Raw genomic sequence first — 15,394 nt, 5'->3', positions numbered from 1 at the left:
AGCTCTAGGGTCTATTTTCATATCAGGTTAACTGATAAAACCTTGGAATTGTTGCAAAATCACACTACAGTGGCAACAGAATTGTCTGTAAAGTTCAAAAATGAAAATAATTTTTCCATTACTATCAGCTCTTTGAAGCAAGTAGAAATAGGTTATTAGAAAAATGTGAATATTTCAACCCTCAAATATCCTTTAGCCCTACACATTTACCTTTGTATTTAGACCATCTCAGAAATCCTGACCTTTCGTCACATATAATTCTGTCAACCTAGTACCAGGATACACAAGCTATATGTGCTTGTGTCTGGGATGACAGTTGGCGTTAATTTGTTACCTGTAGAATGGACGTTATAATGTCTGATCTGCTTCTTTCTCATAACTGTTTTAAAGGTTGAGATAGAATTACATAAGATAAAGCCTTTGGAAAATCTGAATGCACAGCTGTGGATTACTGTTATCCATTTATTCTGCTTACCTCAGGTGAATTGGCAACTCTGCGCCCTAGTCTTCACTTAAGCTTCCATGTGTGTACCCCTTTATGGCGTATGATGGGGTTGTACCAGCTTTTGAATTCAGTCTTGGTCACCTAGGTCTATATTCTCTCTGTTATTTGTTTATATCATTGTGGTCTTAGATTGTCAGTTGTAAGAGGGCATAGCCTCTTATTTTGTTGTGGTAGTTTTGTTTTCTGTTTGTTAATATTATGGCAACATAGTGTGTTGGTTCATATCCTGACTCCGCATGGAAACTTTGGACATGCCTTAGTCTCAGTTTCCTCACCTTGAATGTGGGAATAATAAAATACATTTGTTACAAGGAGTTAATGGGTTGTTCTTATGTGCCGAACGCTGAATCAGTATTAACTGCTTCTGTCTTCCAGTCCGTGTCATCCTCATCATTGTCATCATTATTAATCATCTGGAATTGTAGAAGATTTTTACAGTGTGCTTATAAATATATAGAGACACCACAAGGAAGATTTAAAAACAGTTATGTCCTACAGGAAAGTAACTGTGTGCTGCATGCTAAGTTGCTTTAGTCGTGTCCAACTCTTTGCAACCCCATGGACTGCAGCCTGCCAGGCTCCTCTGTCCATGGGATTTCTCAGGCAAAAGTACTGGAGTGGGTTGCCACGCTCTCCTACAGGGGACCTTCACAACGCAGAGATCGAACTGTGCCTCTTTCCTGCCCAGTGTTGGGAGGCGGGCTCTTTACCACTAGTGCCACCTGGGAAGCCCAGAAAGGGGCTGAGAGCAAGCTAAACCCGAGGCTTGGTAGTCTGTCTCGGATGCATAGTCCAGGTTGGCGTTGTGTGACAAGCTTGTACACATAGTGGAGATAAAAGGAAGCTGTTTTATTATGAATATTTAAGTTCTGGGTTAGGTTTTTGAAATTTTGACAGATGTGAAATTTGCAATCAGTGGGCCCTAACTACAGCCCTATGCGCCTCATGTGCACAGGTTTGTTTTCAGAGGTGAGATTTCACTTTGGATTTGTGTCTCTAGTGGTTTTGCCTCATTGATTCAGATAGCATCGGCTGCATTTAACTCCTAAGGCACCAGTAGGGTGCTTTTATGATGATTGGGTAATAGACTAAATCTTCATTTTGGAAGTTTCTGTTAACATTTGTTTATATCCCAAATAGTCTGTAGATGATGTGGTAAAATGGAAAGATTAGAAGAATTGAGAAGATATTACTGCTTTAAGGAGTGTATCCTGTGCTTTTTAAAGACCACTGTTAACATCTTCTGTTAGATTAAATAAGCTTTCTCTGTTTCTTATTTCACCATTAAAACTGAGGGCCCCTTGCTCGGTGTGAAAGCAGAGAAGTGGTTTGCATTCGACTCAGTGGCTGCGGCCCGGGGCCACATGGCGGGGGCGTCCTCCCACACCCCCTTCCCCTTCCCAAGGGCAGCTGACCTTCTCCTCTCCAAAGAGGCGAGCCCCTTGCCAGCGCATATGACTACAGACTATTACATTAATCTGTTTAGCTGTAGTACCAGCTGCTTGCATGTTTTTAATTATCTTATTAGATGGTATAACAGTGACCTATGAAATAAATTGAAGGTGAACATTTTTAAGTTTTCCCTTTTTTACTCTATGTTTCTAAGTATCTTCATTGATCAAATTATGGTATTCTGTAAAAGTACATTGAAAGTGTATATGGTTTTTGAATCAATGTAATGCTCTTTAAAGTATAGTATTATAATTACCAGTATAAAAGTAACTTCATTTTTGCCTCATTTTTTATAAGCTTTAGGTTGTGTTTATGTGGCCACAAATTCATGTGAAAATTCATGTGAGTTTCTCTGAGAAACTCAAAATATTGCTTAGATTTCAGATAACATCTTGGCATTGTATAAATGGCATAAGATAGAATATAAATAATTATAGATTATTTTAAAATAAATTTGTCTATTTAACTCTGATTTTTTTAAGTTCTTTGTAGTCAGTGGTAGATCATCTAGCTGACCCTAATTATTTTTACAATTTAATTTCACATGGTACTATTTCTGAGTGTATTTTCCCAAGCTGCACCGTTAGAAAAAATGTATCATCTGCTGGATTTTGACAATTGGATACTTTTCAAATAATACTTAAATAGAATGTTGACTCCAAAAGATGCAGTTCAAAATAATAATGACCAGTGATTATTCAGTTATAGGCAATCAATAAAATTGTAATAACTTAGTCAGAAGCTCTGATGTTTAATTAAAAAGCAGGTAGTTGGATGCAAAAAGGGACTGCAAAATACTTATGTGTGTCATTTGAACTAGCAGATCCTACAGCTGGCATGATGCAGTGACTTGAGCCTTGAAGAATTTATGGTCTTTGAATACTTACAGACTACACATTATTTGTTTTCTTAATTAAGAAATATTCAGACTTTTTGGCTTCCGTAGTTTTTTCCCTCTAAAGAAAGATTAAGTTTCATATTTCAAAAGGACTTTTGGTAAATAAGGGAAAATTTTCCTGTTTATATATTTTATTTTCTTTTTAAGGAAGGAAAATGAAAAGCCACTTGGGGCTGAAGTACTGGCGTATTATTTCTTGATATTGACTAGAGCTGCCAAAGTTGCCTCCTTTTCTCAATATGGTATTTTCTCTAGCTCCTAGAGTCAAAGTTAAAAGTTTAAGTGGGTTAATATTTTTTTTAATTGGTGTAAGTTGGTTAAAAGTTTTTTAAAAAAATATAGTTGATTCAACGTTTTGAATTTAGAAGTTGTCTTTTTCTGAATAAGTAAAGAAGACATTAATTTGAACTTTCTTTAGTCATTGAGGAAATTTTAAAAATTAAACTTAAGGTTTTATTGCAAAGACATTTATGTGTCCTATTTACATGTGATTAATAATTTGAAAGGATGTGGGAAGTATCCTCACGTCATTTACATTTATTTTTGGTATAGTATCTCTCCCCCATTTGTATGTAAGAGGGTCATATGTCTCTTGAAATGGAAGTGAAGCAGTGACTCAAAATGTTAGAAATAATAGGGCAAAAGCATGCTTTGGATTTAAAATTAGAAGTGTGGGTTATGGTTATACTCTTGGAATGATATAAATTTGTTAATCCATTATTTTTAGGAGTATGGAATTTCAGAAACATATTGTTTTTACAGAAACATAATTGTGAAAGTTACACTGTATTAATTTGGGCTGTTACAACAAAATACCAGAGGCTGGGTAGCTTATAAACAATATAAATTTATTTCTCACAGTTTAGAGGCTGGAAAGTTCAAGATTAAGATGCTGGTAGATGTGGTGTTTAATGGAGACCACTTCGGGTTCATAGATGAAATCTTTTCACTGTGTTCTCGCATGGCTGTAGGGGCAAGAAAGTTCTCTGAGAGCCTCTTTTGTGAAGGGCAGTAATCCCATTCATCAGGGCTCAGCCCTGAGGACAGTCGCCTCCCAAAGACACCGGCTCCGAACACCATCACAATTGGCGTCAGAATTCAAAGTATGAACTTGCGAGGGCCACATGCAGTCCATAACATTATACTAAGAGGAGACCAAACTGAACTCCTGTCCCCCTCCTTCACTCACTCATCTTACGTTCCTAAGGCCTTACCATTTTATTTATTTTTCCAGGACGTAGGCTAATAAATAGATAAGAGAAGAGGGTCTGGACTGAGGGTTTCTTTCCTGATTCTTAGAACACTGCTTTCCTCACTTTGACGTTATTCCTGTCTTTTGTTTAGAATCTGTATAATCATATGACACTGACTCTTGAAGTTCTTATGAATAAATGCATAATTTAGGGAAACAAGTTGGAAAAAGCACACAGGTAGAAATAAGACAGACTGAAGTTTGCCTCTCAGCTCCAGCACCTCCTGACTGTATGGGCTTAAGCAAGGCCGTCAAGCTCCCTGCTTCCTGGTGCTTCATCTGTGAAGCTGAGTGTTAGCACCGCCTCTGTCATGGAGCCGTGTGCGGCTGGACCCACTGCTTGACACACAGTGAGTGACCGTGCCAGTTTCTTTCTTTCGTCTCCCTTTTCTAAAATTTCCTTTCAGTTTTAACCAAGTTTTTCACCTAACAAAGTTGGCCTTCATTTCAGAAAAGTGTTTTTTAAATTCTATATAGTTCTATATAGTGAAAAAATATATATTATATATAAAATTCTATATAGTTCTATAAAGTGAAAGTGGCTCAGTCGTGTCCAACTCTTTGTGGCCCCATGGACTACACAGTCCATGAAATTCTCCAGGCCAGAGTACTGGAGTGGGGAGCCTTTTCCTTCTCCAGGAGATCTTCCCAACCCCGGGATCAAACCCAGGTCTCCTGCATTGCAGGCAGATTCTTCACCAGCTGGGCCACAAGGGAAGCCCCGTATAGTTCTATAGTGGCAATAAATTTAAGGATAATATCTATAGTTATCTGTAAAAGGTCACATTTATAGATATCTACAGTTATCTATAGATTATAGAGGAAGAATATTTAGAAAACCAATACTTATATTTAGCCTAACATTATCAAATGTTCTCAATTCTTCTTTTCATATGTGCTCAAGTAACACTGTAACACAGTTAACTGATAATTTCAGAGAGTACAAAATTAATCATTTTATTTTCTGGAAACCAAAATCAGAATATTACCTTTACTTCTTATCTCCATAATGGAGCCACATTTGAGAGAAGAAGAAAAAAAATCACATTTTAATGATGAGTATATCCTCTTCAAGCAGCTTTATTATTTCTTACGGCTGTGGAACTGGTCAGTAGCGCCATTTCTCTCTAACATATGATCTGTTTGAACTAATCGTTGATCACGTGAGGCTCTGAAAATAGGTAACCTTTCACTTAAATTACTAACTGGTTTGTTTGCATTTATAACTTCAGATTAATATAACCCAAAGTGACTTGATTATACATGTTAACAGTTTGAGTTCCTTTCATTCAGAAGCCCCTTCAAGCCCTTTTTATTGTCTGTAGCCAGGCTTTGGGGAATTTTTTTTTTTTTTTTCATATTTGTTTATTTACAAAGTCAGCTGCAGGCTCCAATCATCCAAGGCAGTGTAAATGTTTATCTTTGAAAAGACAGGCATACATTTGAAATATGGCAGTAAGCTGCTCTGAGTCAGCCTCACTGTGAGTCCTGTCCCCTGGAAGCACTTCAGTTTCCTCCTGGGTTCCTGGTGGAAATGCCCCGTCAGCCCCACTGCCACCATCTGTAATGTGTATTAGCACACTGCACTTTTTGAGGATGGGGTGATTCAATAAAATATTTGATTGATAATATTGAAATGTGTTACTGAACTCATAACTTGAGAAAATAATGCATAGAATTAGGGTTTAAAAGTGAAAAGTTACAAATATTTTTAAACATTCTACAAATAGCTTTCTTATATCCTTATTGATATGTTATGTGATTAGTTCATTATACTGCTTAATTTCTGATGTTTGATTTGATGGACAGTTTCTAAGTCTCAAAGATACAGTTTAAAGATGAAATTTACAGAGAATATTTTAATAAAAATTAATATTTAACATTTCTGTCTTTTATGTATCAGATTACCTTGCCTTTTGAGGGAAATTGGCAGTGATTAATAATCCTATTTTTATTATTACTCCAGAGTCTTCACAAGTGCTTTCCTGATGTGTGTGTGTGTGAAAGTTGTTGTTCAGTGTGAGAGCTAAATATCTTCAGTCATTCTGCAGTTCGTTATTCTCCACCCGTCAGAGGCCTGCCAGTGAGCTAGACCTAGAGAGGGACACAGAGCCTGCTGTGGTGCAGTCACCATCTAGGCTGGGAGGCAGGCTTGCAAGAGCTAGCGTGGATGAAGACTGGTGTAACAAGGGCAGGCGTTTTACCAAGAACTGGGGGAATGCCGGGTGGCTAGTTACTGGTTAGTGTCGGGTGGTTAGGAGGAAGGTGTGTTTGCTAGACATAATAGAGGAACGGGAGTTTTCCATGAGGTGAACAATATGACCAGAGACAGTCTTTATTTTCTGTTCTAGCAATGCATTCTTTAGGGGTTTGGGGCACTCAGAATGGGTAGATTCGATTGACCTTATGTTTGTCAGTGACAGTCTTTTACAGCGTGGGCATTTACATAGAACTGTTTCATTGCGGTGATATTTTTACTTTGCAGGAACTGTTATTTTGACAGTACTGAAGTTTTAGATTTCAGTGTATCCCAGATGTTTGATATATCTAAATCAATGATCAGAAGTTTTAACTGGGAGTTGAAAATGTGACTCTTGCACAAAGTTACATGAAATAGTTGATACTGATATAATTGAGAATGAATATTATGTGCCTAGAAGTAAAGGAGAAGTCAGTAAACCTACTGTGGACTAGAAACTGGCCATTTGAAATGTGAAAGATGTCCTAGTTTCATCCCAACACACAGGCCTTGTTCTCATTCCGTGATGGTAGAGGCCCTCTTCTGAGATAGATGTAGAAGTGGTTTAGTCTGGTTGACGTATTCTCAAGGAGTTTCAGAGCCTGTGTTTCCACTTCCTTGTTGAATGTTAGGAAAGTAATTCGGATGACACGCCCAAGTCTCTGAGCCCGTGAAACACCACAGGGTGGTTGGACACCACCTCTGCACTCTCCCTCCAGTCCCTAACCTGCCTCTGGGTCTTGGGGCTCCCTCGAGTGGCAGAGCCCACTGTCAGGGAGCCAGACCCAGCGCTCCACGGTTTGGATTTCATTCAGCTACAGGAATACATGTATAGTCTCCAGAGGAACTCCTTCAGTTTGCATGCTCACCCGCCCTCACCTCACGGCAGGTCCACCCCAGAGCCTGCGTCTCTCCTTTGTATTCTCTTTGTAAGTTGAGCAGGGACCAGTTTTCTTTTTACCTGAGGGATTTGGGAGAGGATGGGTGGAGCAGGATAAGTAAAGCCAAGGGGCCTGTGTGGCATTTTGAACTCTGCTCCCAATCCATGTTTCACCCTAAGCTTCTGGTGGAGCTTTCTCCCTAGGGAAGCAACACATTTACCTGCCTCTGTATCGCTAGGTACCATTCCTAATTGTGATATTTTTTAAAGTTCTGTAGAAAACAAATGAAAATTTTCTTCTGGTGCTGATTTTCAGTCTTACAGTAGCATTTCACAACAACTTTATGAAAATATCACACTCGTTCATTATGTGGTCATATAATTAATTTTTTTGTGGCATTCATTTGGAAATGCCTGAGTTAGCGAGTATACATATTAACAGAATAGCAACTAGCAAAGTAACAAAAGGTCTTTTGTGAAGTGAAGACTAGATTTGGGTTCTTTTGAAGTATATGAACTTTCAAATAACATAAAACTTCAGTAGTGGCGAATACATCTGCACATCAACACAGGACTTTTTCTGAAGCATAGTTTACTTTGGGCAAGAAGGCCATGAGAAAGCCGCTCATCTTCCACTGATGGGGAGCAGCGTGCAGACTGGAACCGGGTCTCACAGCCTGATTCCTTCACTTCAGTGTCTTCCCGATGTCCAGTGTTAAAAACAGTGATCATCTCTCTTCTTTGGAAATGCAGCAACTTGTCATTTATTTAGAGGTCAGATTTCTAATAGCTTCACCCAAGGAAGATGTAATCAGAAACTTAGGAACGGGAAGAAAACGATGGAATAGAAAGGAGTTTTTTCACTTAGGTAGAGTTAGTCACAGGGAAGTCCTTCCTGTTTTTAATCTGCTTCCATTTACCTAATTTCTCATTTTTTTAATTAAAAAAGGCTAGTACAGTTTATGTTGTTGAAATAGGCTAGAGTGTATGACAGTTCAAAGTCTAGTTTGTTGTCTTTGTTTTAGAAAAGACAAACTGAGCAAGTGACAGAGGGGTGCAAATTTAGGATTTCTAAAGGCTAACATCATTTTACAAATCAGTAGCTGATCCCCTAACAATCGTGGCTATGAGAGAAATGCTACTAAAAATGAAATGGAAAACTCCAAAAGCCAAGCAGTGTCGAGTTAGTTAATGTAGAAGCAAATGGCCATCCATTATCCAAATGTATATACATCTGGACAAACATTTCTTTAAGTTTTTGAAATGTTTTGACACTCTCAACATTTTTGAGTTGAGAAAAGAAAAATCACTTACATGGCGTACCTTGGCCTTTCATCATGTTGGGTAAATTAGGTATGCAGACATGATTTGTTTCTTTTTTTTTCTTTTTATCTATAGGTAAGTCATGTTTTCTAGTTTTCTTCACCCTTGAGTGGGGTTATTTCCTTTACCAGGGGCCCATGTAAAGTTGTTTTCCCAGGTATGTTCGTCTAACAAATCAGAAAGCACACATTAACCTTAAACTAAAGTTTATTTGATCACATGGCCCATTGATTTTCATTTTAAATGATCATTTCCTAGATCTTGGAGCCAGTCTCTTGCTGAGTATGGTTATATTATGCTCATAGTTCAAATCTTGGGTCTGATTCTTTCCAGTATCACTAATTTTTAGTAACTTATAGATGGACCATAGATGTCATCATAAACTTTACTGTCATTCTACCTCTTCCGTGTGTTGGGGGGCACATCACGTGTTTGCATGAGTGAAGGGGGAGGAAGCAAGAACAGAGGGTGGTGTGGAGACAGAAGCACAGGCAGTGGGAGACAGTGAGCTGAGAGGCAAAAAGGAAAAAACAAACTTTTACATGTGTGATCTGATTTTACTTGGAGTGACTTTTACTGTGTGTTACCTCTCTTACAGAATCATCTTGATTTTTTGAAACCATTTGTCTTGTCTGACTTCTAAGGTATTTCTGTCTTCTTTCCCCAACAACACTATATAAGTGTGTATCATATGCATATTTATCTTTATATCCCTTGAACCTTTATATTTGTTACTTTACAAAATGAAACGTATGATTATCATCCTAAAGCACTTTGCTTTTCACTGTCCAATACAGGAACCACTAGTTGTGTGGGGCTGTTTAAGTTTAGGTTTAAATTAATTAAAATAAAGTATATCATTGTTCAGTTGCACTAGCTATATTTCACCTGCTTAGTAGAGTATTATATCTGACAGTCCAAAACTGTTGCTAACTCAGTTCTTCATTATCTACCGTGTGGATATTGAGTTGGAGGCTCAAACTTTCTTGATTCACAGTTAAATCCAAAACCGAATCAAAGCATGATTGTAAATTGATTTTAATGGACTGCCTTACCCTGAACTGTCTGCTACTTTTGTTTCAATGGAGCCTCATCACATGAGAACATTTTTCACCTAGAAATATGAAGAAATCCATTTTAGGCTTGTGAGTAATTGTGAGTTGTTTTTATATGTATTTATATATGTATAAGTAATATGCCCCGATGTTTCATTATGAAGGGGAAAAAAAAGCTTTAAATAAAAGTAAGTTTTTAAAAATTCCTGATATAGGAAGCAAAAAAGCCAGTACAATTTCTAATTGCCTTTTAGAGTCTCTGAGTTCCCTCATTACCTGTGATTTAAGCTAAAAATGAGGTAATTACAGATAACATCAGTGTTTATCTGGTTGATCTCGACACCTGCAGTCCTAACGTAGCTTACCCAGATCTGGGGCCACACTTACAGTCTGATGCTGACATTCCTAATTTACACTTCTCCCATTTCCTTTGATTTTTAAGTTAGATGTTCCTTGTTCTATTTCAATAGTATTTTAAAAGACATAGCTTTAAAATGTTACAAAGACACATACTTTTATATGTGGATATTGGAGTCATGGTACAGTCCTTTAATTAAGAGAAATCTTTCCCTAACATATTTCTATGCAGATTGAAAATTTGACTGTGTCCTTCTTCCCTTTGCATTTGATAAAGCAAATATGACCATAATTAATATGGCAGTCTTTCCACATATTGGCATGCACTTTAGGATAGTAAAATTATAGAAACCATTTCACATCAGGTGCAGTTTTCTTACCTGTGGTTTCGCACCCTCAGATATTCTGCCCATCTAACTCGGATCTTGTCCAGTTTAAAGATCACCTTTCCTTGGCCTGGCCTTTAGTCCTGCCGTTACTTGGTCAGACCTCAGAGACGAGACGACCATGGTTGACTAGCCATCGCTGAGAGCCCCTGTACCACCCTCCCCCTTATCACAACCCCACTTCTCTGCGACGATGTCTCAGCCTTCCCTGTGGTGACAGCCCTTCTCTGTTCCACTGAGCAGCTTCATTATCTGTAGGAGCCAAAGCCGTGCCTCTTAACCAAGTGATCAGAGGCCCTCAGTACGAGCCTGTGGGTCGTCTAGGACCTCTCCTCACTTACTGTAGATGTCGGGGTTTCTTGTGTTAGCTCCACAGAGACATTGTTCCTTGTCTGACGAAAACCAAACAATGGGGTAAAACCATTATGTGAAATATACAATAGAGTTTTTTTTTTCTGTGTATCTTCATTTGGGAGAGCAATTCAAAAATTTTTTTATTTCAAAATTGCCATGTCATTTATGCATGCTTCAGGTTACAGAAGTATTTAAACAGTTAAATGTAGAAGGTGCTAACCAGTTTCATACTCATTGTATGTGCATATCTTGGGAAGTATATTAAGAGATCTTATTTTCTTGGGCTCCAAAATCACTGTGGACGTTGACTGCAGCAATGAAATTAAAAGACACCTGCTCCTTGGAAGGAAAGCTATGACAAACCTAGACAGCATATTAAAAAGCAGAGACATTACTTGGCTGACACAGGTCCGTCTAGTCAAAGCTATGGCTTTTCCAGTAGTCATGTATGGATGTGAGAGTTGGACCATAAAGAAGGCTGAGCACCGAAGAATTGATGCTTTCAAACTGTGGTGCTGGAGAAGACTCCTGAGAGCCTGAGCTCCTTACTGAAGATGTTTTCAGGGACCCGGTGCCTGCACTGCAGAGGCATCGCCATGAGGTGGCCCCAGGCCATGTTTATGAGAGGTTTCAAGGGCCTGGTCTCTAATCTGTTCCATTTGAGGCAGTTAGGCACCTGAATGTCCCCTGTGTTCTTAACCACTCACAGCGTCTGTTGATGTACCTTCTCAGTCCAACTGGTGAAAACGTATCTCTATACTTTTGGACCTCATGTTCAAAACCTGAAACTGTAAGGAAGGAAATACAAGACACATCCCTGTCCTGCCCTCTTAGGGGCCATTTTTGTCCTTTGATGTGTGGAGAGCCATGCTTCCCTTTGCTGTTGTCACCCCCGTCATTCAGGAAGACCTTTCCCACATTCTCATTCTTTCTCTCTCATGACAACTTACTTTCTCTGGGACTCAGTTTTGTCATTCATAAAGAGAGGTTAAAAATACTCAGGAGGGTTGTTGGAGAGGTTAAAAGTGATTTACCCAAAATATCACATATCATAACATGAATGGAGTTTTTTTTTTTTTTTTTAGCATTTTGAGAGCATCATTGCTAGATTTTTGCTGCGACAGACTATATAGTTTTATGTAAGACAAAGTTAACAACTATCTCTTCTTTACTCTTGTTAATTAAATGGAAAAATCCCACCGCTGACTCCTCAGCACTTAATATTCTTTTCCCAGGCTCAGGACTGTTGGCCACCATTCGTATTTGTGATCGGAAAGAACTTTTCTTTTGGTCCAGCTCCCCTCAAAGGACTCAACGTGTCCTCTATACACTGTTCAACCTCTGGCAACCCAGTTTTTGGGGTGGCATTTCAGTGCCTGTGGGGTTACTACTTACCATGTTTTACACTGAGTTTTAATTTTTCGATATAAAATTATTTCTCCCTTCTCTGAACTGCCAGAGTGCTCTGCCTTAATCACATGATTATTGGTTTACACATCCGTCTGCTCCCTTAACTGAATGCTTTTAAAAATACCTCTAAGTGCTAAGTACAGAGTAGGCACTGAATAAATGTGTATTATGTTTACTGTGTATCACAGTTTATTAACGAAATACCATCCCATAGAAGAGAAAGACAATTAATAGATTATTTTGTGGCCTTTATGTGCCTCTGTTGTCAGAGCGCTCCATCAGTTTGAGATTTGTGTCTTAATTAGAACTATAAGTACCTCTGAATAAATTTAAATAATTGTGAATTTTAGAGAGAATGTTTCCATTTCACATGCCTCAGTCTCCTTTTTTTCTTTACCAACACTGTAATCAAGGCACGGGGTCTTATTTGAGGTAACAAATAATTATCCTTCATTACATAAGTGCTGTGTAACTTGACCTTAAAAGGCCGCGGAACCTGACAAGACGGCAGTGGATCTAGCCAGCTGTATCTACTTTCACAGTGTGTTGGTACCTGTGAATAGGAGCTGCTTCTGGAAGAGTCTGGGGGAGTCATTGCCTCACACGTTCCCTCTCTGATCCGGAAAGTACTGTTGCTTTCAGGCCGTGGAACTGCATGGTCTCAGACAAATTATTCCATTTGAAATCTGTGTTTTCTCTTCATAGACTATGAGTTGTTTAAACAGAAGCATATTTTCTGAGATGTACACCTGTATTGTTATTTGTTCATTTTTTTCCCCATTTTTGACTAAAACTAAAAGCAAAATTTGAACAATGAGATATGGGTGATTATGACCAACCTAGACAGCATATTAAAAAGCAGGGACATTACTTTGCCAACAAAGGTCCATCTGGTCAAGGCTATGGTTTTTCCAGTGGTCATGTACGGATGTGAGAGTTGGACTGTGAAGAAAGCTGAGCACTGAAGAATTGATGCTTTTGAACTGTGGTGTTGGAGAAGACTCTTGAGAGTCCCTTGGACTGCAAGGAGATCCAACCAGTCCATCCTAAAGGAGATCAGTCCTGTCTGTTCATTGGAAGGACTGATGCTGAAGCTGAAACTCCAGTATTTTGGCCACCTCATGCGAAGAGTTGACTCATTGGAAAAGACCCTGATGCTGGGAGGGACTGGGAGCAGGGGGAGAAGGGGACAACAGAGGATGAGATGGTTGGATGGCATCACCGACTCGATGGACATGGGTTTGGGTGGACTTTGGGAGTTGGTGATGGACAGGGAGGCCTGGCGTGCTTCAGTCCATGGGGTCGCAAAGAGTTGGACACGACTGAGAGACTGAACTGAACTGAACTGAATGGGAAATGGATAGTATATTTAAAATATCATAGATAATACAGATGAACTAAAGTAATTTTCAAAAAACCCCAAGAATTGATTTCCTTGAACTTGAAGTGGCTAAGAATTAACTTAAGCATGAAAACAATGTAAAGAGAATCAAGAGGAAATAAATGTTAGGTTTAAATTATATGAAAAGTTTCAGTGGTTTGAAAATCAAAATAATTAGGTTAAAAATACACACACATGGCAGAGAGCAGTGTCTTTAATGTATGAAACACTTCTCTCTTGGACCAATAAGTCCAAGTAAAAGCAGTGTTATAATTATTAAAAACAATATTGAATTTTTATATGTTATGATATGCTGGGTGCCCTTCTAAGGATTTCTCATATATTTTAATTCTCATAGTAATTATTTGAGGTAGCTGCTATTATTATTACTCCATTTTATAGATGAGGCAACAGAGTCACAGGTTAAGTGAATTTGAACATGCTTGCACACCTAGTAAATTATGTAGTTTCTGAATGGATGACTTTCTTTTTATCACAGAAACATGGCTCTGATGTCTGTCCTCTTGGCCACTAGCCTATACTGCTTAACATGGGCCAAGGACAAGAAAGGACATTTTAAAAAAGAATAAATAAAATGGCACCAAATCATGAAAAATTTTCTGTTTCACTAATGATACAGAAGGAAGTAAAACTCTAAATGAAATTTATTCTCTTCTTTGACTAGGGTGGTGGAAATAAGACCTTTCCATGGAGTGGTGGTAGGAATTTATTTCCCCCAGTGCACGGCTCTGGGGTGAGGCTGGAGTTCTCTGCTCAGGGCATTAGGGGACCATTGCCTCGGCCGCTCTCCTGGAAGGCTGGGTGTGGGAGACGCAGCTTGCTCCGCCGTCAGGGCTCAGCGCGCTCGGCGTGCCGCTGGTTGGGATGCTGGATCTGAGGTCACCTCGTATGCGGCTTTTCTTTCTGAACACAAGTGGGGCTTGGCCAGGGACAACCACGCGCGGGACACAGAGGATGATCGAGAGGTTTCACGGCTTCCTTTTGAGTTCGTCTTTCTAAAGAGAGTGCCAGGCTTGCAGCTTGGATAATAAATTTTACATTGTCAGTTTATCGTGGCACTATGGAATCTGAGGGAAATTTCATAAAGCCGCACTCAGTAGCCTCAACTGTTGACAAATGATTCTTGAGGTTTAGTTTGGTACAAGATGCAGAGAATGTAGGTCTGCTTCCTTTATTCAAACTCAGTAACTGGTTTGGGACAATTAATTTCCAATTGTTTCCCAGTGGAGCAGATTTACTTGTATATTAATGAGGCACAGGTGTTGGGCCCCTGGTGTCTGCATGCCTGGGAGGCATATTTCAGTTGTTTATCTCCTCAGCCATAGGTATGCAAGGTACTCAAGCTTGCCTTTCACAGTTTTTACAGTGAGGCTTTTTAATTTTTTTGATTTTTTTTCACATTTGCCTGCACCTGTTAAAATTTTAAAACTGTTCGTGTAGAAAGAAGTTGCAAAGATTTCAATAGTAAATAGTACTAAAAATTAAAGGAAATAGTCTTCTATTCTGTTTAACTGCCCAGCCTTACGTGAAAGAGAAGTGAGTTGATTTCATGAGATCTTTCAGGTGAGACGCCAATATGATCAATCAATGACCCAAATTTTGGTTGTGTATTTTTGGAGCAGGTATATCTTTGTTAGTGTCTAGAGCAGTCATATACTTGTATTAATATTCATTTTTTTCTTGTTGATTCACTGAAATGCACTACCAACATTTAAGAGGCAGTGGAATAGCCTCCATAGACATTATGAATTTCAGTAGCTGGCATAATTATAGCGATCTACATATTCATTAAATCTACAGGAGAACTCTGTCCAAAAAGACAGCCTTGCATTCAGAAACAGACAACTAAATACATATATTTTAAAAGTTGCATCTTTGAGA

General features: G+C 38.7%; 1 protein-coding gene across 3 annotated transcripts in view; it reads left to right on the top strand.

The window, feature by feature from the left end:
- Positions 1-15,394, top strand: part of TBC1D5 (TBC1 domain family member 5) — a 566,988-nt gene that overhangs the window by 284,339 nt on the left and 267,255 nt on the right. The gene's annotated exons all lie outside the window — the stretch shown is intronic.

This window comes from Cervus canadensis, chromosome 7, assembly GCF_019320065.1.
Source record: "Cervus canadensis isolate Bull #8, Minnesota chromosome 7, ASM1932006v1, whole genome shotgun sequence".
Taxonomy (NCBI): domain Eukaryota; kingdom Metazoa; phylum Chordata; class Mammalia; order Artiodactyla; family Cervidae; genus Cervus; species Cervus canadensis.
The sequence above is the reverse complement of the archived record's forward strand: the minus strand, read 5'-3'. Positions and strand labels throughout refer to the sequence as shown.